Raw genomic sequence first — 27246 nt, 5'->3', positions numbered from 1 at the left:
GTAGCTCTCTACAAAACCTCTTTGTTAAACTGTAACGCTGTAGCGAGAGAGAAATAAGAAAGTGGTGGGAGGCTACCTCACTACAAAATTACATAGATGTGGATCGAGTGCCCAGGGGGCTTCGTATATATACAATACCTGCTTATGAAAGCCCCGATCCCATGCTATTGGAACAATGGGCAGATTTGACTGCAGCATCATGCAAAGCCATGCTCAATTTACTTGTAAAATTCGTATGGAGCGATAGGGCAAAAGCAATGGATGAAATAGCCACTCTGGAAAGTGAAATAGCCGAAGAGACTGACTCTGCTAAACAATCACAATAGCGGGATGATATGAAAAAAAGTTTGACAAAATACGAACTGAAAATCCGACAGCGGAAACAGGAGAAATTTGAAAGGGATGAGCGGGATTACGCTCAAGGAAGGATCCACACTTTCTCCAAGAAATTTGACGGTCCACGAAAGGCCCTTAACAAGATGAAGAATATAGGACCAGTCGTTGAGCCGGCCACGTCAGAGTCATCAGCCACAGAGGAGGAATTATCAAGTGATGAGAGACCATCATCAACAAGTCAAGGGAGGAAGACTCCTTTTCACTTGGAATTCAACCTCATCCGCCAGACCCGGCTGAGAGGGGGCAAAACCAAGCCACCCGAAAGCGAAGAAGAACCCGACGTGGGGGCTGGCAGAGGAAGAGGAAGGGGCAAACCTGTGGCCCAAAATACCCGCAAGAAGAGAGTGAACAGATGGTAGATTCTTATGGTAATATGACAATAGTCAATTTGACTGACAAGGACTTAACAAAAGATGAAGAGGACACTCTGCAACTAGGCCTTAGTTTCTGCCCGAATAACAGACTTGAATATACTCAAACTTGTATTGATCTGTTCAGACTCACTCGGAAAATCAAACTACACAAATTTCATAAAATAAACCCCCAATTGGTGACACTAGGAAAGCAAAAAAGAAAATCACGGTGTTTCCAACGGATGTACTCACAATCAAGGATCTCAACGCGGTACAGACACTGAAGGATCTGAGAACCGAGCAATGCTATGGGACTCCCAAAGGAGCCACTGGAACAACTCGGGCGCAAGGTATTGAACAGCAATCACCTTTGACGGATTTTAAAGTGCCCTCCCAGTTCAACCACCAGATGCCGTGTGATGCCATAGATACCTTTGCGGATGCCGTTGTACAGGATCTTATGAGTCATAGACTACTAACTAGCAAAATTCAAAAAAGAAGAAGTAATCTAACCTTTGCACAAACCAATGCCCTGTCTAAACTGAGTAAAAACGAAGGGATTGTTGTCAAACCCTTGGACAAAGGGGGGAACGTTGTACTTTTAACACGAGAGCATTACTGTGCTGAGTCGTTGAGCCAGCTTCAAGATTCAAAAAACTATCTAAGAATAAATAAAAGAGGAGTATTCGGAAAGTATCAAGGCCTATCATGATCTCTTGAATAAATGGCGAAACAAACTCATGTTAGATATGAATGAATTTCTTTTTCTTAGGAATCCTGAACACATAATTCCTACGTTTTATCAATTACCCAAGGTGCACAAAGATCTTCAGCATCCACCGGGGAGACCTATTGTCTCCTCTAAGGGGGGACTCACTGAGAACCTGTCTATTTATATTGACTCTTTTCTTTCCTGCTGTGTGGTTGATTTAAAATCATATGTTAAAGACACCAAAGATTTTATCGGACAAATTGAACAAATTGTGTGGGATCCAACATATGTGCTAATTACCCTAGATATTGCCAGCCTCTATACAAGTATACAACACACTCAAGGGATAGAGGCGGTGAAATATTTTCTGGACAAAAGACCAGTAAAATATATGGAACATGGTAGGATGTTGATAGAATGCTTAGATTTTTGCCTTAGAAACAACATCTTTTTGTTCCAGAATGATTTCTTTAAGCAAATCAGTGGAACTGCGATGGGAACCTGCTTCGCCCCCAGCTACGCGAACCTTTTCGTAGGCTGGTGGGAGGAGCAGGTAGCCCTAGCAGGTAACAACCACAAATGGGCTGAGTACATTGTAGTTTGGAGTCGATATATCGACAACCTCTTCTTAGTGTGGAGGGGGTCCACCATGCAAGCAGAGGAGTTCATTAAAGATCTCAATGATAACCAGATTAATTTAAAATTCACATTTGAAATAAGTAAGACTGAGGTACATTACCTTGACCTGAAGGTCTTTGTCAGCAAAGGAGCCTTAGAAACTGCCCTCTACAGGAAGCCGACAGCCGGCAACAGCATCTTACATGCTGGAAGTAGTCATCCTTCCAGCTTGATTCGCAGCATCCCATATGGCGAACTGCTTAGATTGAAACGTAATTGTTCTCTAGAAGCAGATTTTACCTCAGCAGCGAAAGATTGCATTGCCAGATTCCTGATCAGGGGCTATGACCAAGCACTCTTGGATAACACTCTAAAAAAGGTACAGAGAATCCCCAGAAAACATCTCCTTGAACAAATTCCCAAAATAAGCGAGCATTCTGAAGTAACTAATACATTTCGCATGATTACCACCTATTCAGATGAGGCGAATAAACTCAGAAAAATGCTCACAAAAAACTGGCACATATTACGTACTGATCCCATCATAGGTTCCATCATATGTTCCAGCTAAACCATTACTTACGTTCAGGAAGTTAAAATCTATTAAAGACAGTCTTGTTCAGAGCCATTTAATGCCCATTCATTCCAAGACTAGTGGTACTCTGAGAGATATGAGGGGTTCTTTCCATGTGGTAAATGTTGAGCATGTGAAAACAGTAGACGCACACTAATGTATAGCATTCCAGGTCTAGGGAGACATAAAAACATTAGTAAATTCATTACATGTAGGACACCTAATGTGGTGTATTGCCTGGTCTGTCCCTGTGGATTGAAATATATTGGGAGCACTATTAAAAATGTGAAACTCCGGATATTGGAACATCAACGAGCAATTGCAAACAAAGATATAACATATCCTGTGGCGTGGCATTTTGCCAAAGTACATGAAAGCAATAGGGAGCAGCTACGATACTTTGGTATTGACCATGTACCACTAAACCCTAGAGGGGGTGATAGATTGGTGAGTCTTCGGAGATTAGAGTCCCGATATATCATCGATCTACAGACAAAGATCCCCTTAGGGTTGAATATAGGGGAAGAACTTACAGTTCATCTAGGAAAATGATCCTTTAGGAATCTTATGTCATCTGTTTTGCATCTTGATTAGTATAATCTGTTATCTTAAATTACTGAGGCATATGAAAATCTGTATCAAGTGACTCACGTCTTTTAAAAACTGCTACATCGCTCTCATGCATTATATGCTGTATAGGTAATGGCCGCCACGTTTTACCAGCGCTCCTAAACGCATTGAGAATGTATTTAGATTGGAGTCCGTCTTCACTTTATTGTAGTGAGGACGTACACAAAAAGAGCCGCGCGCAGTATACTGTTGACACTGAAGAAGGACTTTGTCTGAAACGCGTTTGTCTATATCACTGTTGCTGCTGGCAAAATAAAAACTTTGCCACTTACCTGGAGTGCTTAAATCTTTTTCAAGAATGGAAATTGATTACTGAGCTTGCATTTTGTCACGCGATTACCAGCGCGATAGAGCACCCGCCGACGAGTGCACCGTGATTGCAGGTAGAACGGAGCTTGAATATGATGTGAGCAAGGGCATCCGCCCGAAACGCGTAAGTTTTGCTGCTCAGTTTGCCTTAAATAAAAAACTACATCTTGCCTTACTGAGGATTCGTTTGGTCGTCTGTTCTGGTTCTTCGAGCCAGGTTGCAGTTCTGGCTGTTTGTGTGTATATATATATATATATATATATATATATATATATATATATATATATATATATATATATATATATATATATATATATATTATATATATATATATATATATATATATATATATATATATATATATATATATAGCTCCAACTCGAACACAACGTCTGATTTTTGCAGAAAAGATGAGCATGGACCCAAGTAAGTGCAGATATTTTTATTTATATATATCCTGAGGAAGACAAATGCTTATGAGCTGAAACTTTGCATTCAAATTCAATAGACGTATCTCATCAATAAAGGGAGGGAGGAGAGGAAAATACTGGATGATTATGTATAAATTAGATGTATAAAACATAAATGTTTCTTTTTATACAAAGATTCACCTTCAGCCATTGTTTACCTATGGATTGAGTGTCATGTGTTAATGATGTTGTCAGTTTTCTGGAAAGCTATCATTGAATGTAATTTACTTTACAGCTAGGGTAATTCAGACCTAGTGCCACTTGAAAATGGAGTACAGTAGTAAAAGCTGACAACTAAATTTTTCTTTCTGAATTAAACAACGTCTAATATGGTATAGGAACATAGAAAGACCTACCACAAAATGACAGCTGTTCTGACAATGCTGTACTGCAAAGAAAGTGCCTGGTCAAATTATTGCAGTAGCGAAAATATGAAAAACCTTCATGATAGAAAACCTCTCTTTTTTTAAAGAACTGCTTGTGTCGACATTCATTGTACTTCCAAATTCTGTTTGCTAACCATTGTTATTGTTAGTATGTCATTGAGTGAAACAGTTCATAACATTGGATAAATAAATCCCTTTGCTGCACCACCTGCTAATCAAACATTCATGGAAATACGAGGAATGGTTGAGTTCTGGGATAAGAGATGGGAGAAATGTATGTATGTATTGCAGTGTTAACCAATTGTTATATGATTAGGTTTTTAAAGTTTTTTATTTGTTTAATTTCTGTCAACTAACGTGTTTTCACTTTGAATTTTAAAACCTGTTTTTTAATTACAATTTAGGTATTGGAACAGAAAATGCTGTCTTTTATTGTACATGTAATTGTTCCCTGTATAACCTCAAAACTTTCTGTAGTGTAAAAATCATGAACAAATGATAAACGCAATCAATGATCACTAAAATCAAGGAGAGAAATAGAAGGAAACTGTTTTATTTTGGCACCATGAGGGATCAACAAGCAGGGAAATTAAATAATCAAACCTTAGATAATGATCTAACTTTAAACAATTACTAAAATGAAGGGCTACATTTTGAGATGCATTGGATAAGCAAGTGAATTAGATCAGATGACACAAGCTGTGTCTAAGTATTCTCTATTAAAGCTATTCTATGATGTCCCCAGGTTCACTTTATAGCGTCCTCTGTGCCTTGTGACTCAACGCCATCTTCAGGTGTTGCGTGGAACCTTCTAGGGTCCTATAGAAAGAAACACACCATCAGTACTCAATAAATGTAAGGAGTGTGCCAATGACATTCAAGTGTGTAACAGTTAATAGATGGCTTCAGTAATAACATCCAAGTTTAACTAACCATGTCACTTGTACAAATAGCTCAACAACAAACAATAAATTTGGATGGTTTTCCAATACATGGATGTGTGCAGGCCCTCGGCATAAACTTGCCCACACACCCTTCATACATGTGGCACTAAGGTAGGGTTTACATAGACATGCTATAATGTGTATAGCATCTTTCTGGTCTGAAGATCAACTGTAAATACCACCTAAAATAATAAATGAAAGAGGAACTTTTTATGTTTTCTTTTTTCTGCCTTTGGCTGATAAGACATCTATGGAACTGTGGTGACTTATTTGGATTTCACTACAGGGGAATCTGAATCATTCCATGGACATTGTAAAATACAAAGCAAGCTTTGAAAGTGAGACCAAAATGCTTGGAGTAGGTTTGGAAAAAGATAACAAGCTGTATGGTAGTATTTTATTATCCCAATGCATCGCTCACATTCACTCTATATCTATATCCAGAACTGCTGCACCATTAGCGACAGATTAACATGTAATTGGATGGTCAGAGGATGATGATGACTTGGCCATAAATTATGAAGCATATAATCACTGTAGGAAGCTGATGCATAGTTGCAATACCTCCCCCCACAAACGTTTTGCCTAGTATCTGGTGCAACTTTGACTGTCAGTATGCTGGATTCCTGCCAATCAGGACCCCAGTGCCAGTGTTCTTTCCTTAAAACTGTACCACAATTGGTTCAACTTCAGTCACCCATGTAAGACCCTAATAAATGGTACCCCTGGTACCTAGGGCATGGGTGTTGAAGAGGGTCCACTAGGGCTGTAGCGCAAATTGTCACCCTAGGCACCCCTCACCAAGTCTATTCAGACTGCCATTGCAGGATGCGTGTCTTGGGGTGGAGCAAACCAAAGAGTTGACATGGCACACAGCCCTGTGTTCCATACCTCACAACACTGCAGGAGGTATAGGTAAGCCGCCTCTCTAGCTAGGCCTTACAGCCCTGGGACAGGGTGCAATATATCCCCTGTGTGACCTATCTGCATGAGCAGGTATGGCCCTGCAATATCAAGCTCATTCTTGGATATTGTAAGTGCACAGGGAAGACATTAACAGTACATGCGGTGGATGCTCGTCATTACAATCCTAGCTTCCTGATGGCTTCACTGTACCCAAAGGTTTTTGGTACCAAACACCTCGTTTTAATAAATCCTCACTGATATATTTTATAATAAATGCACACAAGAGACCCTTTAGATGGTCCCCTGAAAATCTACCCAGTCCTGGTATAGTCTCTGACTAGTCCAAGCCAGCTTGCAATCACCAAATATGTTTCTGGACCCCTGGGTTGAAAGCCATTGCTCTCAAAGGCCAGAGATAAAGCCTGCTCTGGGTGGAGGTGGTAACACTGGAACCACAGTGCAAGCGGGAAGCTTCAAAACCAGTGCCACCTTTGAAGCCTGCCTCTGGCCATCTGCTGTTAGAAGCAGATACCAAACCCCAGTCCTGGTCCACCTTTGGCAGGAGAACTGGCAGAAAATGTTGCCAGATTAGGAGGTGTGCCCACCTTCAACCTGTACTTCCTCTAAGGCTGGACAGGCGAGGTGGACTCACTTTTCACTTACCATCTCGAAGATGGGGAAACCAGCCTTTTAGAAGTCAGGGGTATGCCATGCCCCACATAGCGTGAGCCTATAGAGGGTTTAGACATCCTACAGGTAAGCAGACCATTGGCTAGTACCTGTCTCATCCTCTAACACCCCTAAATTGAGTATTGAGGTGGCTCCACAAGACCTTGACTTCAGATTTAATGGATGAAAAGAAGAAACAGAAGAAAACTTGCAATCGGTCCAAGAACTGATCCGTGCTGCAGGCAAGTAGGCACCAAACCCTGCCTTCTACTGATACCTGTAAGGCCTCCAAGAAACCCTAAAGTCACTCCAGCCTTTGACTGATTGCCAAGAAACTCCCTTTGGGCTAGAGGGGCTAGTCCCCGTCACTCGGCCAGTAAAGACCTCCATGTGGTGAGGACTGGAAAGGACAGTGTCGACGTGAGTCACCACCAACATACAAGTTGCATCAACCAGGACTTGTTGGTCCCCAGCCTGATGGCGGACCCCTTCAATGCACCCGCCAGGAAGAGGGCTCCTCACATCTCCTGTGACTAATGCTGGAAATAGCCCTGCTCCTGTGAGCTTGCACTCAATTCCTGGTGGCGTTGACTGCATGACTGCTGCAACTTAGGCACGTCTGCCCCACTGCAACGGACTGTCCTGAACGGTACCCGTGACCCAACCACTGTAGGGGACGATCAACACAACCTCTCAAAACCTCTGGTGCCTCTGATCCAAATAATCCTCTACTGCCTGCTGTACCCGAGTCCTCGGCCTCCCAAGACCTTCATCCCTCCAGATAGGAACTGACTCTGAATCCTCTGTGCCCATGATCACCCGAAAATCCTTGGCGTTGACTACAACAGTATATGTGTTGGCGTCCTCCATTTCCTTAACTTTATGCCTTCTTTGCAGTGACTTTGACAGTAGCATATTGGGGGCGTTCCCAAACCAATGCACCATATGCTAACGCATTGCTTTCTCCACTGACCACAATGGTAAATTGTTGATGTTTTTTTCCCGCCTTGTGCTAAAATACTGAAGAGTTGCTTATTCTCAAACTATACTGCTTTTATACAAATTACTGAAATTGTACAAAGTATTTATCCTGCATTTTGAAGTCTTTTTAAAACATATGTAAAGACACTTGTGTTTTTTCCGAATTGGTCTTGGATTTTTTCTTGAGGGTGTGTCTCATTTCTTGCCTCTGTGTGTGAGAACAAATGTTTACGACGACCCTCTGATAAGCCTAACTGCTCGCCCACACTACCACATAAAGAGCACTAGGACTATCTGATTTTGCCTCTGTACAACAATTTGGTATCCACTGGACTCTCTGCACAGTGTACTTTGTTTTAGCACACCATATAGAGAGCCAGCTTCCTACAATACCCCTTTACCGTGCAACAGTAGGACAGGTAAGCCACATCTGAGTTATGTGACCTTACAAAGGAAATCAGCATTCTGCTTCATTATTCTGTTGACGTAGTACCCAGATCTGTGGTGAGTCGGTGTTGGGTAGGCACAAGCTTGCACATAGAACCACATAGGACTTTTCAGCTGTAGACTATCATCACTGAGCTAGGACCTTTGTACCTCCAATCATGCCTACATACTACCTTGCTTTTATACGCTAGTGTGTTCCTATGTTAAGTAAGTACATAAAGAACTACTGCCCTTGGACTATACGTCTGTGTTTACTTTGCATTTTAGTCCTGTATGTCAAGGACAACTCAGGACTAACGATTGGCCAAAGTATGGGTAATGCCCTCAATGTCACGTTCCCAAGCCCCATCAGTAGACAACAAGCACTGGTTTAAACTGTTAAAATGCATATATATATATATATTAGTAAACATGGAAAGTGGACTTTAGTGGTACTGGGAGCAGAGACTTTTTTCTATAAGATATTCATACTGATAAAAAGCCTAACATGAACTTCTCCAGGATGCAGATGCGAGAGGCCTGCAATGATAAACAGGTAGGTTCTGCATTCAATCCGCAGCTGAGTGATAAGGCCATTGGTAGTTAGGCTGCATGTGCCCGATTCACAAAGGTACAGATAGATCTGAAGTCTAAGTATACCTTTGTGAATCAGGCTCTTAGACTTCAGGTCTAAAGTTAGGCTTCAGGTCTAAGTTTACCTTTGTGAATCGGTCCCGGAATATTTGACTCTCCAAAAAGAAGTAAACTTTCTCAAAAGTGTAAATTGCTCAAAGGTGTATGTTACCTTTATGAAACCCATTGGCAAGATGTACCAGATTGAATGGGTAGGTTCAGGACTTTCAGTGGGATGGAGGCTGGGAAGATCAAGTGTCAGTGTACACAAAAGACATGCCACACCTTCTGTGTTACTCACGGTTGACTAGTGAGAGTCTAATGACAATCTCAAACCTCTGGTAAGATGTTACTGATCGGAGATGAGGCAAGACTACTTAGACAGTGACAACTGCAGGAGCAGAAACATCCCTCTAAGTACCTTATTATTTGCCGGGTAATTTGCTGGGACCTTAACCCAACTCCACTCTTGACAAAGACAAGAGTGGTGCAGGTACACTGAGGCCTGAGACTCACTCCTTAACACATCCTTCAGGGAAGTTGCTCTCCTGAAAATTATGACAGTTTCCAAGATCCCCTTTGTCTTCCAGAACTGTCTCAGAAATGTTTTGTAGAGCAGTAATTGAAATTATGCATATTGTTTTATTGTATGGGAGGGCCTTTTGAGTTTTATGGGATAAATGCACACAGACCCCAAGGAAGGAGGCCTGGGCATAGCCGATTTGCACTTATTTACTGGGCATTTTATTACCAATTACAAATAAATGGTTCTTTTGTGCCAGCCAAGACCACACTAGAGAACTTAGGCAAGAGCTGTTTGAGGGACCAACACTTCTCAACCTCATTTATGTCCCAGAGACACCAAAATCCATGCACGTGTCTACCAGAGCTGTGCTGCATGCCTGGCGATACGTATACACAAAAACCCCACTATGACAAGGAAGCACACAACTCCTTCAAGCAGTTACTTGCCAGGGATTTGGACAATGGGACCTCATTTAAACCCAGGGAAGTCAATGAAAATGTGTAATTTATTGATTCATATGGAAGGTGTCTAAACATGTTAATGTTTTTTCTATTGTCGAAATAGGGTATGCAAGCACAGAAAACACAGCTGAAATCACTACTTACAAGTTTCACTGACTTGTGGTACGTGCTATCCAGATTTAGTGGGTATGGGTGTGGCACCGACTATGAGTCTGACCTTTTTTGAAAGCAGGGTTAGTGCAGTTACCAATCTATTTGGTGCAAAGGGTAGTTCAGTGTTGGAACGCGTATCCTTGGTATAGCTTTGTGGGTCTGTAACAGTCAACTTGTTAACTTTTTCCGGCCATGCATGTGTTTTCCCCCAGTAAGCTCCTCAGTCATGCAAGCCCAAGGGGAATGCTCTTTTTGTTTTACTTTGATATCAAGACAGCAACCCAGAAGTAGCCCTATTCTGTGAGAGAGCAGCTACCACCATGTCCAACCGGCTATGAGGTGACTGATGGTGGGGGCCGTCTGATTACAATCACAGGCACAGGTATTTTTGCCTGTACAATTGTGGCAAGACAACTCACCAAACTCTTCAGTTTCCCGTAATTAGAGACTTAAGATTTGATCATGCCTAGGACAACTAGAAGCGCTGACTGTTCATGGTGGAACTGAGTGCGGATCCAAAACGACTGGTGAGAGCAAGGGTCTGCTGGACGTCCCTCCTATGTGTAATGCACAGTATTGTGGTTTCCTTGGTGCTGGGTTGATCCTTTACTTGGACATCCTGCATGCACATATCACGGTGTTCCTCTTTTCAAAAACAGGTTACCTGGTTAGTTTGTTGAAAATTGGCAGCGATCGATGTTAGCATTTAGCTGAAGCCATCTTGTTTACGGCAGCCATCTTGTCTACCATGTGCTCGCCATGTGCTCTGTCCTTCTTCACTGTCATTGACCCTTGTACTCTGCTTATGGGCTATATTTAGGCTTTGCTACTCTGCAGATGTGCAGAAGAAACTGTAACTGTTCATACACATGTTCTAGTCTGTAACTGTCAGGCTATTTTTACAGAGTCAGCAAACTCCTCCTTACTGTTAATTGTGCATTTCTGTATGACCATGTATGTATGTGAACTCTCCTATGTGTGCTTGTACCACCTTCTTGTGAGCCCCTGTGTGGGTATAAAGGACCCATGGCCCTTCTACTCCTTGTGCTACTTCATACACTACTGAAGGGTGTTGTGTGAATGTAGTTCCACCTCATGAGGTTTAATAAAATACTTGTGGACTTATGAGCAGAGAAGAGCGAACCCCTACCACTGGTAGGCCTAACTGAGGCCCACCTCTACAAGTTGGGGACATTTACCACCCATAAACATTGCCCCTAATGTAGATTTCTCCTTACCTAAGTGAAACTCCCTGTTATCTGTGCTATGACCATCTGACATGGCAACAGGAGTTCAGCAAATCTCCATGGTAGCTGCAAAACGTCCCTATTTACCCGGCTGCAGGCTTATTAGAAGCGATTCTGCACAGTGGACTTGGACATGGTAAGGGAACTTTAATATTTACCCAGCTGCTGGCTAAATGGCTAAATAGCAGAGATTTTTCACTATTTGGCTGAAAGCCACATAATTAAAAAAGAAGATTTAGTATGTATGGCTAAATAGCAAATAGTATTTACTATTAGGTCGGGTCAGGCAGATAGCAAACAAACTTCACTATTCACCTGGACAATGGCTAAATAACAAACACTACTTACAATCGTGCAATGACCATGCAAATTGCCATGAAACTTTATTATTTACCGGACTGCTGGCAAAAAAGCAGATATTATGTATACGTTGGCCAGAGGCCATGCAAATAGCAAACACCCTTCATTATTTACCTGGCCGATGGCTAAGCAGCAGATATTATGTACTATTTGGATATTAGACTTGCAAATAGCGAAGACACTTCATAATTTACCTGACTACTAACTAAAGAAGTAGACATTATGTACTGTTTGGCCCGCAATTGCGGTAAAAGCAAATAAACGTCATTATTCACCATGTGGCAGGCTGAGTAGCAGAACCATGTGCACAATTTGGCCAGTAGCTGGTAAATAGCTTTAGTTAATCAGCTGATGTTTAAACAGCTGAAATTATGTATTATTATGCATAGAGCGGATTTCAACAGGCACTTACTAGTTGGTAGATCTGCAAAGCAGGAGCAAACACAATTAGTATCCATCTCTTATTGCAAATTAGTGTTAAAACTGACTTAAATGCAAATTGTACCCAAATTGCGCAAACCAATAGGTTTAAGGCCCCAATAGCCAATGTTTGAATCTTTCCAAATTAGTATCTCTAAGGTATGGGACAGAATGTCACTCCATTACACCAAGGGTCAATTACAGCGACCATTATCGATTAGTCAAGTTGTCCACAAATGCTTCTGCATGCCTTCATAGCTATGCTTGGCAAGTCAATATTAATTATGACTAAATGAAAGTGCGGTTGGTAATGACATTGTCATTTACGTCTAATTCATTTTAAAAAGAATTGTCAGGAACAGTAGATGAAGCATAAATCCCTGTGTCACCAGATTTCCAAATCAGTGATTCTTCAAATGCAGCCTCTATGCAATTCTTTTATAGACCGATAGGAACAGACAGAGAGGGGCAGCGGGCGTGTAATCAACAAAACAGTCTTGACCAGCCCATACTGGCCAGACCAGTGGCTCTTGGCCGCAGAATCCAGGGAAAGTTCAGCTGCAACTGGAAGAAGCACTTTTTCAAGACTGTTTTACTTCATTTTGCAAGGTTTCATTCTAGATTGTGGGCTGAAAACAATGCTGTCTGTTCTGCATGGTTGATATTGTGCGGCCTATGTTGGAAATATTGTTTTTCATGTTTGAGGTTCAGAAACGTGCTCCAATAACTTCTTAGCATTTTGAGGTTGCGCTTAAGCATTAATTTAAACAGAGCATTTTAACAGCAAGTTATATTTTCAGACACATGCCTTCTTCTTGGTGGTTCTGCATGGTTGGTAGGATGTGAGTTTGTAGATTAACCTACATGAAAATTATTAGGGTTCACAGCAATGCTACAATCACGTGAGAAGCCCCTTGAAAGTGTGCGTATCCATGATGTGCAGCAGTAAAGTGTAAGATGGTGGCAAACATGTGGGTGCGTACCATCATTCACTAATGTGGCCCATGTATGATCATCTGTGTGGGAAAAACAATGGTAATCCCTTCAATAATAACTACAGCTACACCATGCATTACTCCAGGTTCATTTCATGCAGCCCAACAAACAGAGACCTTTCAACAGAAGAAAGTAGCACTTCCTGACAAACAATACCCTCCCCATTACTTGGGCACAAGATGGTTATACAGTGAGTGTGCCCGGTGGTGACGTAAGCTGGCTCTAATGCAATTGCTTGCATAGTTCACAGTGAGGACTCTGTTGCTACCCCATTTTTTACAGTCACTTTTCCCTTACCATGGCAGCTAATATCAGGGAATGAAACACTGAAAAAACTTACCTAAATAGGGTTAAACAATATTGAACTGACCTATAAGCATTAGTCTAGCTGGAGAGATAATCCAAAAGATCCTTCAGGAACTTCAGGCAGGGAACAGGGAACTTTGCTTTATAGATATTAAACATCCACTTAACTATTGAACAGGATTTTAAAAACAAACATTTTTTAGAAGCAGCAGTTGAATTATTTTTCTAGCTGGTCCAATTTCTGCAATACACTATTAGTATTTCAACATGGACTCTTACAGCTGGGCCTGGCACAGCGGAAATAGGTTTTCAGGTCTTGTCACTGTACAGACATGGCAATATTAATTTTCTTCATGTGACACTTTTAAATACCATGCACTCTGCCTTGTGAACTACAAGGCACATAGAATTAACTGATATCCAGGCAATGGGATGAATTAGTCCAGGCTCATAAAGAGAAAGAGGACCATGATAATAGGCCGCCCTGAAGCATCTATAGATTAGGAGGCAAACAGAGTGTAAAGTCTGACAGAGTTTACTGCGGAGGGGTGCACAGCTAGACATGAAATCCATCTAGGTACAAGGGGGAAAAATAGCACACTTTGCAAATATAACATAAAAAAATCATCTAAGCAGATTAACTGCATGTAGAGACGCATTTAAGCAAAAGAAAATAAGGCTTGGCTCTAGTGTTGAGGAAGGGATTCACCTGGAAGGAGGAATGGTGGGGGGTGAGTTGAAGTTAATTGTTTGTTTGAGGTTTGCTGTTCATTAGAGTAAACTCTCATTTGCCGAATTACAGAATACATATGATGAAAGTAAACACCAGTTATAAACGTATGTGAGACATATACAATTGTCCCAGTTAATCTTTTAAAGACAATCTTGACATCTGGGCTCTGTTAATTACAAATGTTCTTAGAGCTGTGGCAAATACTCAACTCCTAGGTCTTTTTATGACTCAAAAGAAGGGAGATAAGAGTGACCCTGCATGCAATAGACTGATCTCCTTTGTTGGACTCTGTAGCAAATGTGTCAGGACGGGGTCTGCTTGAGAAACTAACATGTTGCACCCATGAATATACTATTCTTTCAGATTTCAGATTTGCAATATGGGTTTTGCCAGAGTTCAAGTACTATTGAACAGTGCCTCAAATTGTATATATTTATCTTGAAATACTTACACTAACAATGGCGCCTTCACCAGGCTTTTATGAACCTGTCAAGTGCATTTGATATGTAAAGCAAACAAAACTGTGGGGTAAAATGGAAGCTCTGGAGGCTGATCTTAAAATTATTAATTCCTTGATACTGCTACGCACAAATAATACTGTCTCCTTATCCTAGGGAGGAATGTATAGAATTCTATAGAATTAGCAGGGGAGTCTGTCAGGGTTGTGTCATGGCCCCTTTTTTCTTCACCCTGTATATCAAGGAACTGGAAGGTTTTTTAAGGGGGATCAGGGCATGCCTCAGATAGGGTAACACCCTCAAGCTTCACTCCTCCACACAGAAGACACAGCACTAAAGGTCCACACAACAAATGGGTTTCAATTATTAATCAATTATTTTTCACATTTTATGGAGAACTTAGACCATCCAGGGGCGGTTCATGCATAGGAGCGTGGGGCGTTGACCCCCCGACTTCCCCACTGCGACCCACTACACAGACACACAAGTCCCTTTCGCGCTTTCCACTCTCACCTTAGGTGGCGGGCATGACAGAGCTCGCTCTCCCGGCATGACAGCAGCAGTCTGGCTGTGTTAACTAAACTGCACATGTCAGATTGACCAGCGTTTTCACACTGGCCATCTGACATGAGCAGTTCAGGCTTCCCTTTCAACAGCTGAAAGGCAGCTGAGAAGCAGAAGCAGAGACCCGTAGGTCTTTGTGCGGAGCGTTGTGATTGCCTGATCCAGCCAATCCTAGCACTGCTTCTTTGCTGTTTAGGATTGTAAGTAGCATGTGAGCAGTGCTTTGATTAGCTCAATGCTTTTATCCAACAGGCAGTGTGAGGCAGGAGCCAAACATGTGCTGCAACCTGCAGAGAGGTAAGTTAAGTTTAAATTTAGTTTAATCACATGTACATAATTGTTGTGCCTTACCACTGTCTAAAGAAACCTGCCGCCACTGAGACCATGAGATAAATCTTGCAAAATCCTATGTGATTATCTGCGGCCCACACACAGTGAAAACCAAGACTCACTTTTTCACGAAACCCCCATACGAAAGGTTAAACATTTCACCATTTAGGGGTTCTTTATCATATAGCACCATGATGGGACCAAATATGTAATACAAAAGGACCACAGTTTGAACGAGCTATTGAAGCAGTTTTCAGCTTTTCTAGTAGGCTGTGCATGAAACCCCTAAAAGAGATAATGACCATTTACAAAAGTAACAGTGTTCCATAGCAATTTGTAGGGCAGAATTGAGAATTACTTCCTATGAAGACAAATATTTGTCCATAAAAGCACCTCACTTTTATCTGCCGCAAAGAACTAGGGATTAGCTACCTGGAAGACTCAATTCAAGTCACAGCCATGTGCCCTGTGGCTCTTAATATGGTATAAAGAGGAAACCAAACCGCCAGAGTGGACTGCCTAGGTCTGGACCACAGCCATCATATCCAGTGGCTCAAGTAATATAAAAAGAGGGGCTCCCGTGCTTGCCTTAGAATGATCCCTGGGTGGGCCAGGTCCTGGGGGCATGTGATTAATATGGGAGGGAGGGGCACATATGGCCCCTCTCCTCTTGCTAGAAAAAGCCCCGGGGATAGCCACTTTCCATGGGCATTTTTACTTTGAATGTAAGCGGGCACACTGGGCCCGCTTACAGCCACAGGAACCACCACCTCCCTGGGGCTAATTGCATTCATGTGGGGAGGGGGCCTCGCTGGCCACCCTTCCGGGGGACCGCAACGTGCCCGAGAGGCACACCGTTTTTTTATCTTAAGTAATGCGGGGGAGGAGCTGCCCCGGGGACTTTATAAACATAAAAGGCAGGGGATGCCCAACAGCCTCCCCCGCTGCCTCTGGGGAATGCCACCTCCAAGCAACACAAATGCAATAATTAAGGGAGTCTGTTGCAGCCCCTTCCAGGAGCCCTACATCCCCCCTGGGGACCGCTGCAATATCCTAGGGTGCAGCTCCCACCATCCCATAGCAAAGACTGCTCAGCAAGTGAGGACATTTTGCTCTATTTTGCTAAAAGCAGAGCACTTTGCATTTACACACAGGGAGCTGCATGCTGGCAGCTCCCTGTGTGTAAAAGCAATGCCGGCTTCTGCAGGAGGCGAGGAGCTGGCAGGGACTGCGGGGGCCTTTAGGCCTGCCCGTAGGGGATCGGGGTCCCTAGGACTCTCCTCCCTTTAAAAAAAGAGAAAAGGCCTGGCTGCAGGGGATGGGGTCCCCGGGGCCACAATCACCCCAGGGAAGAGGGGCAACATGGCCCCCTATCCTTTAGAAAAAAAAATAATAAAAAAAGGGCAGACCTTGGGGGATGGGGTTCCCGGGTCTGAAAATGGCCCAGGGAAATCGGGCCATGTGCACCCCTTCCTAAAATATAAAAAATTAAAGAAAGAAAAAGTTGGCAACTTGTCGGAGGCCCGTCCCCTTTCTCCACTACTCTGCAAAGGCGGCTCTGGCACGCTCCTGTTTTGGGGAATGAAGTCACCTTGGCTTCTGAGGGACCTCCTGTTACTTCCAGTTAGCCACACACAGTGGGATTGCTGAGAGGTGGTCCAAGTCCAAGCCCCTTTTCTCCCTACTGATTGAGGGATGAGGTCCCCCTGCCTCCTGAGGGCCTCAGGACTAAAGTGGACTTCTTTCCCGAATGAGTAGTGCACTAGGGGGTACTTTTGCAGAGTGGTGGAGAAAGGGTGTGTGGCCTCTGATGACCTCTCTGCAATCTACCTGTGTGGATCTTACTGCAGATAACAGGAGGGCTAGTTGACCCCCAAGGACCCTCAATAGCCAAGGGGACTTCAACCCCATACTAGTAGTGCGCCATGAGGTACATTTGCAGAGTGGTGGAGAAAGGAGGCTAGGCAATAGGTCTCAGCAATCCTGCTGTGTGGGACTTACTGGAGTTAACAGGAGGGGTAGTTGGCCTCCAAGGATGCCCATAGGGGCCAATTACCCCTCCGTTTCCTCCAATAAGTCCCACATATTGGGATTGCTAAGAGGTCTTTGGAGGCTAAGCCCACTTTCTCCACCACTCTGCAAACACGGCTCACGGTGTACTAGTGGTTGGTTATGAAGTCCACTTTACTCCTTAGAGTCCTTGGGGGCCAAGTAGCTCTCCTGTAAATCCTACACAGAGGGATTCCTGTTTGCTGGTCTGAAGCCCAGCCCTCTTTCTCCACCACTCTGAAAATGCGACTACTAGTTAACAAACTATAGATATTCACAAAAAAAACAATGATTACAGAGTCGTTATAGTTAGGCTCAATTTTGACTTGTACACAACCAGAAAAATTCAGCAGTTATACTCGCACCCCCATAATGCACTGCTTATGACCTGACATAGTACATCACTCATGACATGGTCAGTGACATCACTGATGACATCACTGATTCCCCCTATAATTGCACCCCAGTTCCTGCAAGATGAGGCATGCATGCCACTCCATGCAGTAATGCGCAGTCGGCGCTCTCACGGCGGCAGTCTGAATGTTAGGCCTAACTGACCACCGCTGTGAGACTGCCGCTGCACCACCCACCCGCCTTGGATTGCATTCCTAATGCAGCAGGTTGGTGCACTACGGGCTTGGCAGTCCTCCTTTCAGTGTGGCAGTGGCAGGCCAATAGGAGGACAACCAAATTGATGAAAAGGCTCTTGGTCTCAGAGGCCCTTCGAAAGCCGGCATTCAATACCTCCTGGAAAGGAATGGATGTGTTCTCTGGGATAAAAATCTCCCATTGCTTTGTGAGCACTTTCCCTCCAATGTGCCACTGACATATTTGGGGTTATGTTTTTTCAACAGCTAAGTAGCCAATATTTCAAAGTCTCACAGGTATGGAGGTGTCCTAAAAGTTCTTACAACTATTGATTTTCGTAGTTTACCTATTTACCTTATCATGCTATATCTGCCTATGAACCACTTGTAGTCATTTTGTTTTGTTTTGTACAGACTGACCCAGCCCTTCTGACAACTCGTGTCTTGGAGGACCGGTGTAGTTTAATGTGATACAGTGTGTAATGTCCACATGATACTGTACCTGGCACCACAAGATCTGTGCAGCTGACATTGCAACTCATTTGGCAGCACTTCTGTACTCCTGGACATTGACCATCGCACTGGCAGTAAGTTGGCATATGCATCATTCGACATGTAGGTCCATGATAGGCGCAGGTGCCGGGCCGCACTGTGAATAAAATGGTGGAAGATGTAGAACTTATTTGACGTTTCATCGCACGAACAGCCAAAATATTACCAGAATCATTGTCAGAAACAAGATGAATTTACCACCAACAATAACATCTATAATAGTGGTCATGAGGGACTTTACAGAGGCAGCCCTGGAACACACAACCTATGGATGTGCACTCGCTCTGCCAGTACTGACCTCCACAGCTGAAGGGATGCTGTTAAAAGCCTGCTGCGCTCTCACTTCTCCAGCGAGCAGTTTTGGTGGGAGCTGGGTGGATCATAGGATACCCCTTGTCATCCCTGTGGTTGGGGTGTGCTTGTGAATTTTGCCAGATTTACAGCTTTTGCCAGTTGTACACATTCCTGGCCATGCTGCAAGAAATTCCTGCAAGACTCTTAAAAAATATTACCCACTTAAGTTATTATTCCTTGGAGCTTTGCTTCCAGGTAAACAGTGGAACTCTTTCAGGGGCAGATTTACAAGAATTGACGCATCTCTGCATATTAGCAGAGATGCGTCAGTTTATTTGCATCACGCAAAAAAAACTGCACCACCTCGGATGCGTCACATTTACGATGCAGTGCACAGTGATGCAAGGATTGACAGATGTGTGATGCATCTGTTGGGGTAAACGCATTTCTGGAGTTGTGTCACTCCTTACACCTGCTTCAATCAGGCATAAGGTTTTGATGCAGTGGCGTCGTAGAAGTGACGCAGTGACATCTTGTAGATTTCATTGCCTCACTTTTACGAGCTCTTCTTAAGTACATTACCTGATGCAGGTATAATGTAGCTCGGGTATTTATAACGTGACAAATCTCCCTAGATGCGTCATGTTGTAACTGTGTCCCAATATGGAGCATTGTTTACGATGCCGCTGCATCACAAAAGTGATGCAATGGTGGCGTAAAAGTGTTGCAAGGGGCTTGTAAATATACCCTACGGTCCCCAAAATCTTGTTGCAGTTTGCAGGTTTAGTGTATGTTATAGCACTGTGAGGTGTCTAAAAGTTGGTTCTATCCAAAGAGCTTATATGATTGTAATTGTTACGCCACTGTCACCATCCATCTCATTTTTGTCTTTCCCCTTGGATTTTACCGAAGTTATGGTGTCTGTATCACCAGATGCTCTCATTTTTTGGTAACTGGGATTTTAATAATCAAAAGAAACTCAACCCTCAGAGAGGAGGCGAGGATAGCATGTTCTCTGAGCTAATCACATCTCTAAATTTAAATCATTTATATAATGAGCCTTTACACTTCAAAGGCCATACACTGGAGCACGTTTGGCCATGTTATGCTTAGCTTGCACACCATTCTCCCCGTACCAAAGTCAAGAAGCTGCTCCTAATATTTGTGAGTGTGTTTACATGAATGGGGTAAGGTTGAGTCCCAGGATTGGCTCAGACCTTGAATGAGTCTTCTCCATGTCGGATTACAGTTGAGCTTCAATGTGCCGCTTTCTCTAAATGGCTAATGGATGGAGCTGGCATGCCTGTCCTCGGGCTATAAACAGGGTTTTAAACATCATAACCTGTTGCCATAGTTTTCACCTTAATTAATTTCAGCAAAGACACAAACTATAACTTTTAAAAAGATAATGGAGAAGAAATGATTATGATTCTGCTAAAGTAAATTTAGAATAGTCACAGCAGACTTGACATTTGTTTATGTTTTTGGCCAGATGATCCTATTACTCCAAAATTAGGGCCACATTTATGAGGGGTTTGCCATATGCTTGCACCCCGCAATGTGGTGAATGCGTGGCAAAACCAGTATTTTTTAAGCCACTCAAAGTCACTTTGTGTGGCTTTGAATGGCTTAATACGGAGTAAAGCAAAGCAGCGCAAATCACAATGTTGCCATACTCTGCACTAGGAAGACGTTTCATGGACATTGCTTGGGTGTTCCCACGCAACCCCCTTGATTTTTTATGCATTCCCAGATTTACAGACCGTGGTAAACCTGGGAATTCGCCAAAAACCTACGCCTCCCCAAGGTTAGTCGTATTGAGGAGAAACATGACGATTCTCCTCTTTGTATGTGTGCTGCCTTGTAAAGCAGACATATAAAGAGAAAAGGCCTCCGAGGATAGTCCCTTCCTGCACAAAAACAATCCTCCATGCATCGCAGGCACTCTTGAACTATGGTGCCTGCATTGCCGCGAGTCTGACAAAAGGGTGCCAGAGCAGGTGGAAGGACAGGAATGCACGGTCTTGGGTAAACACAGCACATTCCTGCCTTTTCCCTGTGAGGCTAGGCAGCTCACCAGGGTGACTTGCTGCGCTGACTTGTGTCAACAATTTCATAAATCTGCTCCTCAGTGTATATACAGAAGGACTTTTTGTCTATTGAGGAAAAACAGTAACACGTGTCACAAGTTTCCCAAGATTAATACCTTCCCAATTATTCTATAATTAATTACCACTTGCACAATTAAAATTTGAAATATAGGTCAGGAAATTAACAAGTTGCCCTTTCTCCTGGTTGCTGAAAAATTGAAGAGAACAAAACATATCTGTAATTTTTTGCTCTTACTCTAAGAAGGAGTTCTGAGCCACTATTGCTTTACATAATTTATAGAAGAGAGCTCCACATTAAATCCATGCCCTTCTAAAATTAAGTAAATAACACATTTCTGGTACAAGAGAAGTTTACCACATTCAAATAAGCAACTGCACTTAGTAGAAAGGTTAGATCAGATCAGAACAAGCATACAAATTGTCCTTCAATTGCGTTTCTTCCATCTGGCTTAAAAATAAATTAAAGACATGATTCATTTACAAAATCCCAACCAGCAGCCTCCAGGCGGGATGTGGAATCTGGAGGGATGGCGGGATGTGGAATCTGGAATCCTGGAGGGTCTAAGGCTAGATCCAGATCATGCGTTGGTCCTGCTGGACCTCGCCACCACACTTGATATGGTTGCCCATTCCACCTTATTAAGCTGTGTAGCCACAGGTCTGGAAGGCAAAGAGTTTGATTGGCTGCAGCCTTTTCTACCGGGACGCTATCAAGCGGTGAAACTAGCAACTTCCTTGACCTCCCCATACATCTTTTTAATATTTTGTGGCACCATTCACGAAGGCTTCAAATAAAATGGGCATTATATGTTATATGCATACTGAAAGCAAATCGATTTTGATTTTTCTTGATAAAATAGATTCACATGAAAGTCCTCAGAGTTTTGGGTGGTTTGGCTGGACCTACGTAGCAAGTAACCGCTTACAACTGATTCTGGAGAATATTAAGGATTTGTTTGGTAACAGGAAATCAGATTTGTGGCTTGGTATCATCTGATCTGTGGCTTGGTACCATCTGATCTGTGGCTTTGTACCATCTGATCTGTGGCTTTGTACCATCTGATGTGTGGCTTGGTACCATCTGAGCTGTGGTTTGATACCATCTGATCTGTGGCTTGATACCTTGGGCCCTACTGAAGTGGGTTATTGCCCACACCTTCCGCAGCAGCGAGGAGGCGTGGTATAAAGACTGACAGGGCCCTGTGTCCATCAAACCAGAAATCTTCTGTGGGATTTCCTGTTTCAAATCAGAATTCTGAGAATTGCTTCCCTATCACACAAATGATGAGTGATCTTGAAGGTTTGTAGGCGCACTTCTGGTCATACTTTATTCCAAAAATTGCATTGGGTTCTTATAAGCCAGAGGATTCAGTTTAAATCCTTCTCCAAGAAACGTAAAGTTGTGAAGGCGTGACCCATTCTTTACTTTTAAGCTGCTTAAAGGTATACTCATCGCTGTGTCTGCCCCAAAATTAGAGAACAAATTGCCCCCCACTCTCAGATCTGAGCTCAGTTTGCTAACTTTCAGATGTGCACTGAAAACCTGGCTGTTCAAGCAACTGCTTGTAAATAAGTTGTCTCTGCTGTTATTCCCACAAGGCTACGATTCAAATTAGGAAACCTACCAGTGCATGTCACGCTTACCATATATAGTTTATCTCTCCCTGATAATCTTTAAGAGAGCTCATGATCTACTAGAGTTCAGCCCACCTGGTGCCAACCAGCAGAGCTCATGTCCTCTGTTAGACTTCACCTCTCCATGACACATACCTGTTGAGCTCTGACCCTCAGTTGGAGCTCTCTCACTGCTGGACAACACTGTCTGGGAGGAGTTGATACAAGTGCCACTACATCTGTATATGATAATGACCCCCAGAAGAACGGGTCACCTTATTCATTCCTTACATTTAACAGTGACTAACAGGAGATGGGAGGAATCTTTCTCAGAAATATCTCTACAGTGAAGTCCACCCAAATATGTTTGCTTCTGATCTGCAATGTAAATAAGTTTCGCTGGTGCTCAGTTACTTCAAAAAACATAGGGCCAGATGTAGCAAGCGAAAAAGCGATTGCAAACACTGAAATTTGCAGAATATCAGCGTTTGCGATCGCAATTTAGCTGTGCGCTATATAGGAGGCAAATACCTACTTGCATAATAAGGAATCGCAAAAATTGCAATTTCACATCTTGCGCAAGCTTTTAGAGAATCGCAATTTGAGATTCCCTAAATGCAATGCTAGTAGGCATCACAAATTGCAATAATGCATTAGGAATCGCAAACTACCACCAGCTTCAAGTTGGTGGAAAGTTGCGATTTACTTTGGAAAAAGCTCTTTTTGCCATGTGGCACACATACATGCCATTAGGGGATGTTTGTGCGCCACATGTGCATAAATGCACAATTCAGGGGTGCAACAGGGTGTCCTTCTGGAACCCTTGCACCCTTGAAATTGAGCGGGCAATTCCCATTCATTCCTATGGGCCTCTTGGCCCGTAGGAATGAATGGTAAGCCAATCCATATTTGCAAGTCACAAATAAGGAATGTGTAGGAATCACAACAATTATTGCAATTCCTACCTACAGAGCATTTTGCGAGTCCTTAATAGCGATTTCCTAAAAATCCTTATTAGGAACTCGCTAAACTGCTTTTACCTACATCGGGCCCATAGTGCTTTCAACAATGTAGACCGAGTTCCTTAAATTCTGTTTATCTGTCCATGTTATACAAGTCGGGCATAGGCATGACTGCTGAGCAGGTGGCGTGCAGATCCCTGAGCAGATATCTGTCCCCAGGATCTGTGCTCAGTTCAACTCCTCGCTACTCTGTGCAACAGAAAACTCAAAAGTTAGCCCATTCTTTCTACATGCTGGAAGCTTATTATGAATATATTTATATACCTTTATCATAGCAACTTTGCTAAAATAGTCATGCACAGTTTATTGTTTAGAAACACTACTTGAGTTTAATTTAGCATGACATTGACTTAGGTGTAATTTATTTAAAATGTGTAGAACAGGTTGGCGATGCAATGACCCCCACCCTCAGAATCCAGATTCGTCCACGCTTTCCTCTGGTAAAACAAGCATGACGTACCCTATCTCTATTGCTGCACTCTTATTTGTAAAATACATCAGTCACACCAAACCATCCTCTGAACTTATCAGGCTCATCATTGAACAGCTCTTTAACCTGAATATTCCCTCAGCTGTGAGTCCCGGAAGGCTCACAGGGACCACGGGTTAGTCAGGGTCCATTCCTCAATCAGTGACTATGTACTGAGGAAGGGAGATTGGCTCTCAGAGCGCGCTGGGTTGTCTCATAAACCTACAGCCTCTCCAGGTAAGTCAGGAATACCTTGCTGTGTGCTACCCCCGAAACTGGCTGTATGTAGGTGCATAGCAGATGTATCCACATCGGATGTGTGCTAACCCCGAAGTTGCCTGTACCTACGTGCCTAGCAGATGTATCCGCATCAGATATGTGTTCACCCTGAAGCTGCCTGTATCTAGGCACTTAGCAGATGTATCTGCATCAGATACGTGCTAACCAAGAAGCTGCCTGTACCTAGGTGCCTAGCAGATGTATTCACATCAAATATGTGCTAACCCCGAAGCTGCCTGTACCTAGGCGCCTAGCAGATATATCTGCATCAGATATGTGCTAACCCAGCAGCTCCCTGTACCTAGGCCCCTACCAGATGTATCCGCATCAGATATGTGCTAATCCCAAAGCTGCATGTACCTAGGTGCCTAGCAGATGCATCTGCATCAGATATGTTCTAACTCAGCAGCTACCTGTACCTAGGTGCCTAGTAGATGTATCCACATCAGATATGGGCACCTTGGCACTGAGGTACAGCATTCTGACAATGGAACATTGTGTACTTTACACACAGACAAGCACCTGGATACACAGAACAGATTATACAGATAACTACAAAAAGATACCCCTGAGGAAATGCAACTCTATGTTAGCTAAGAAATAGCGCTTCGAATACTGCCTCCGCTACATGGAAGGGTACCACCTGCCGACACAGTTATCCTATGCTTTATGGCCCTTAAAGGTATCACAGAGATGTGGGTATACTGACTCTGTTGCTCAAAAGACAACCTACAGCCTTGATTTCTAAGGCTACTCCCCCCATCTGTGAGGAGCTATGTGATTTTTGGCAAAACACTTTATGTATAAATAACTGATTTCCCTGATCTTAATCCATTTCAAATACTTATGGAGTGTCAAAATCAACCAGCGTTATACCCTTTTAAAAATAAATAGCAAGGCTGTACCTTTATGTCCTGGCACTGATTCGAGGAGGGTTACTGTGGTGTGTCTTTATCACAGTTCCTGCTCCCGGCTTTCTGAGCTTACGAGCCGCCCCGCTACCTAGTAAGTTACTCACCATTGTTTAATTCTTGAGGGCTCTCCCTGTTAACTGTTCCCCAATCTTGTGACAATTTTGCCTCCGCTTCGAAGCCAGGCTGACAGAGCATGGGAATAAATATGAGGCAGCAAACAAATGGTTCCTGCCAAACACAGGAACCATTCTCTCTACTGCCTTAAAGTTCGTTTTTATACTATTCTGAAAATAAACGTTATTTAACTGTTTACCAGCCTCTACGCAAGGAATGGGGAAATCAAATGCAACATTCAGGAAAGTGCTATCTCCTCCACTGCTTTACCCAAAGCATTGCCTGAAATGAATTAACACAGATACACCATGAGAGTAATGGTAGATTAACAGGATCCAGGTCGGAAGGGTATATTTTGTTACCGAAAATGTGGTTAATGGTTAGACTGGTAGAACTGGAAGCCCAGTGAACTGGGTATATTCAAGGCAGGGGGGTCTGGGTCCAGAATCCTGGGGTAAATGGATTGGATTACTGGAATCAGGTAAGGGTACGAGGGTTGGGAGTAATATATGTGAGATTAAGAGTGGGTTGTACAGGGAGGAGAGAGAAGAGTCAGCAAAGATAGTATAGAGTGCATAAACAGATGTATACGAAAGGGCCAAGAGGCCAGGGGTCAAGCCGAGAGGTACTGGGCCTAGTATAGAGTCATAAGAAAGGAAATACTATTTACCTGCTGTTTTTGGGTCATCACAGACTGAATAGCTATCCACTTCCCAAAGTAGCCACATGCAAAGAGGCAGAAGTGCCAGGGAAAGGTAGTTATTGACTCTCTTCATCTTGGCATCCAGACCTGTATCTGAAGCCCAGTGAGTGGGAGGCTCAGATTTATAGGCAAACACAGTCTATGTTAACTGGAAGGAGGTGGCCTTGCCCCCTTGTAGGTATGTATCAGAACTGCTGACAGAAGATTTCTAAACTGAATCATTATTATTCACTTCTACATTCGAGTCCTGCTTCATTATAGTTTGCCTAGAGTCTTGACAGCTGAGATCTCAAAACCATGGGCAAGATTTAGTGAGGTTGATTGAGTCACATTAAACTGATCACCTCATAGTGCATATAAAGGGGGAGTAACAAGACAGGAACTGGATAAACACCAGTTTTTTTCCACGGAAAGTCAAATCAACTAATGTTACACCTTGCTTTATGTGGAACCATATAGCCAAATGAAAGAGGTGGAAACAAATGGCAAATGTTGTAGCTGCCTTGTGAGCCCTTGGGACCCCATCCCCTCGGACCCTTACTAAAATTAAAGAGGACGGGGTTTGCACGGCCCTCACTCAGTCATTTCTGACCCCAAAGAATGCATCCTACCAGGGGCCCATACTATTAAAGATGGATGCCCTGATGCCCACCCAGGGCACGTATCATACATTTGTTGTTGTACTGTGAGGCCGTCTACAGTGTTTGGAGATTACGTGGAGAGGAGATGGAGATAGAAAAAGTGACACGTTCCTTTTATATGTACGCATACTTTGAATCATGTGATCCTAGTTTGAGATATACTATGAACATGGTTTCTGGTTTGCATTTGGGTATAGTTAATAGTTTTTGTAGTTTCTTATTAGTGAATAATGAAAAGGTGGATATACTAAAATATATGGTAGTAAACGTATTAATTATTGTTTGTTCTTATGGAATAGAAGTGGTTGGGGAGTGCTTCTTTAGAAGAGATGTTT

The 27246-nt window shown here is 43.0% G+C and overlaps 1 long non-coding RNA gene across 1 annotated transcript; it reads right to left on the bottom strand.

Annotated features, from left to right (window-relative positions):
• Window positions 1–4986: 4986 nt before the first annotated feature.
• Window positions 4987–26374, bottom strand: LOC147709697 (uncharacterized). Its single transcript, XR_015296565.1, has 3 exons — window positions 26238–26374; window positions 18701–18847; window positions 4987–5268 (listed from the first exon to the last, which is right to left on the bottom strand). It is a non-coding gene; the product is annotated as an uncharacterized LOC147709697 (long non-coding RNA).
• Between the last annotated feature and the right edge of the window lie 872 nt (window positions 26375–27246).

This window comes from Lissotriton vulgaris, chromosome 6, assembly GCF_964263255.1.
Source record: "Lissotriton vulgaris chromosome 6, aLisVul1.2, whole genome shotgun sequence".
Classification (NCBI taxonomy): domain Eukaryota; kingdom Metazoa; phylum Chordata; class Amphibia; order Caudata; family Salamandridae; genus Lissotriton; species Lissotriton vulgaris.
The sequence above is the reverse complement of the archived record's forward strand: the minus strand, read 5'-3'. Positions and strand labels throughout refer to the sequence as shown.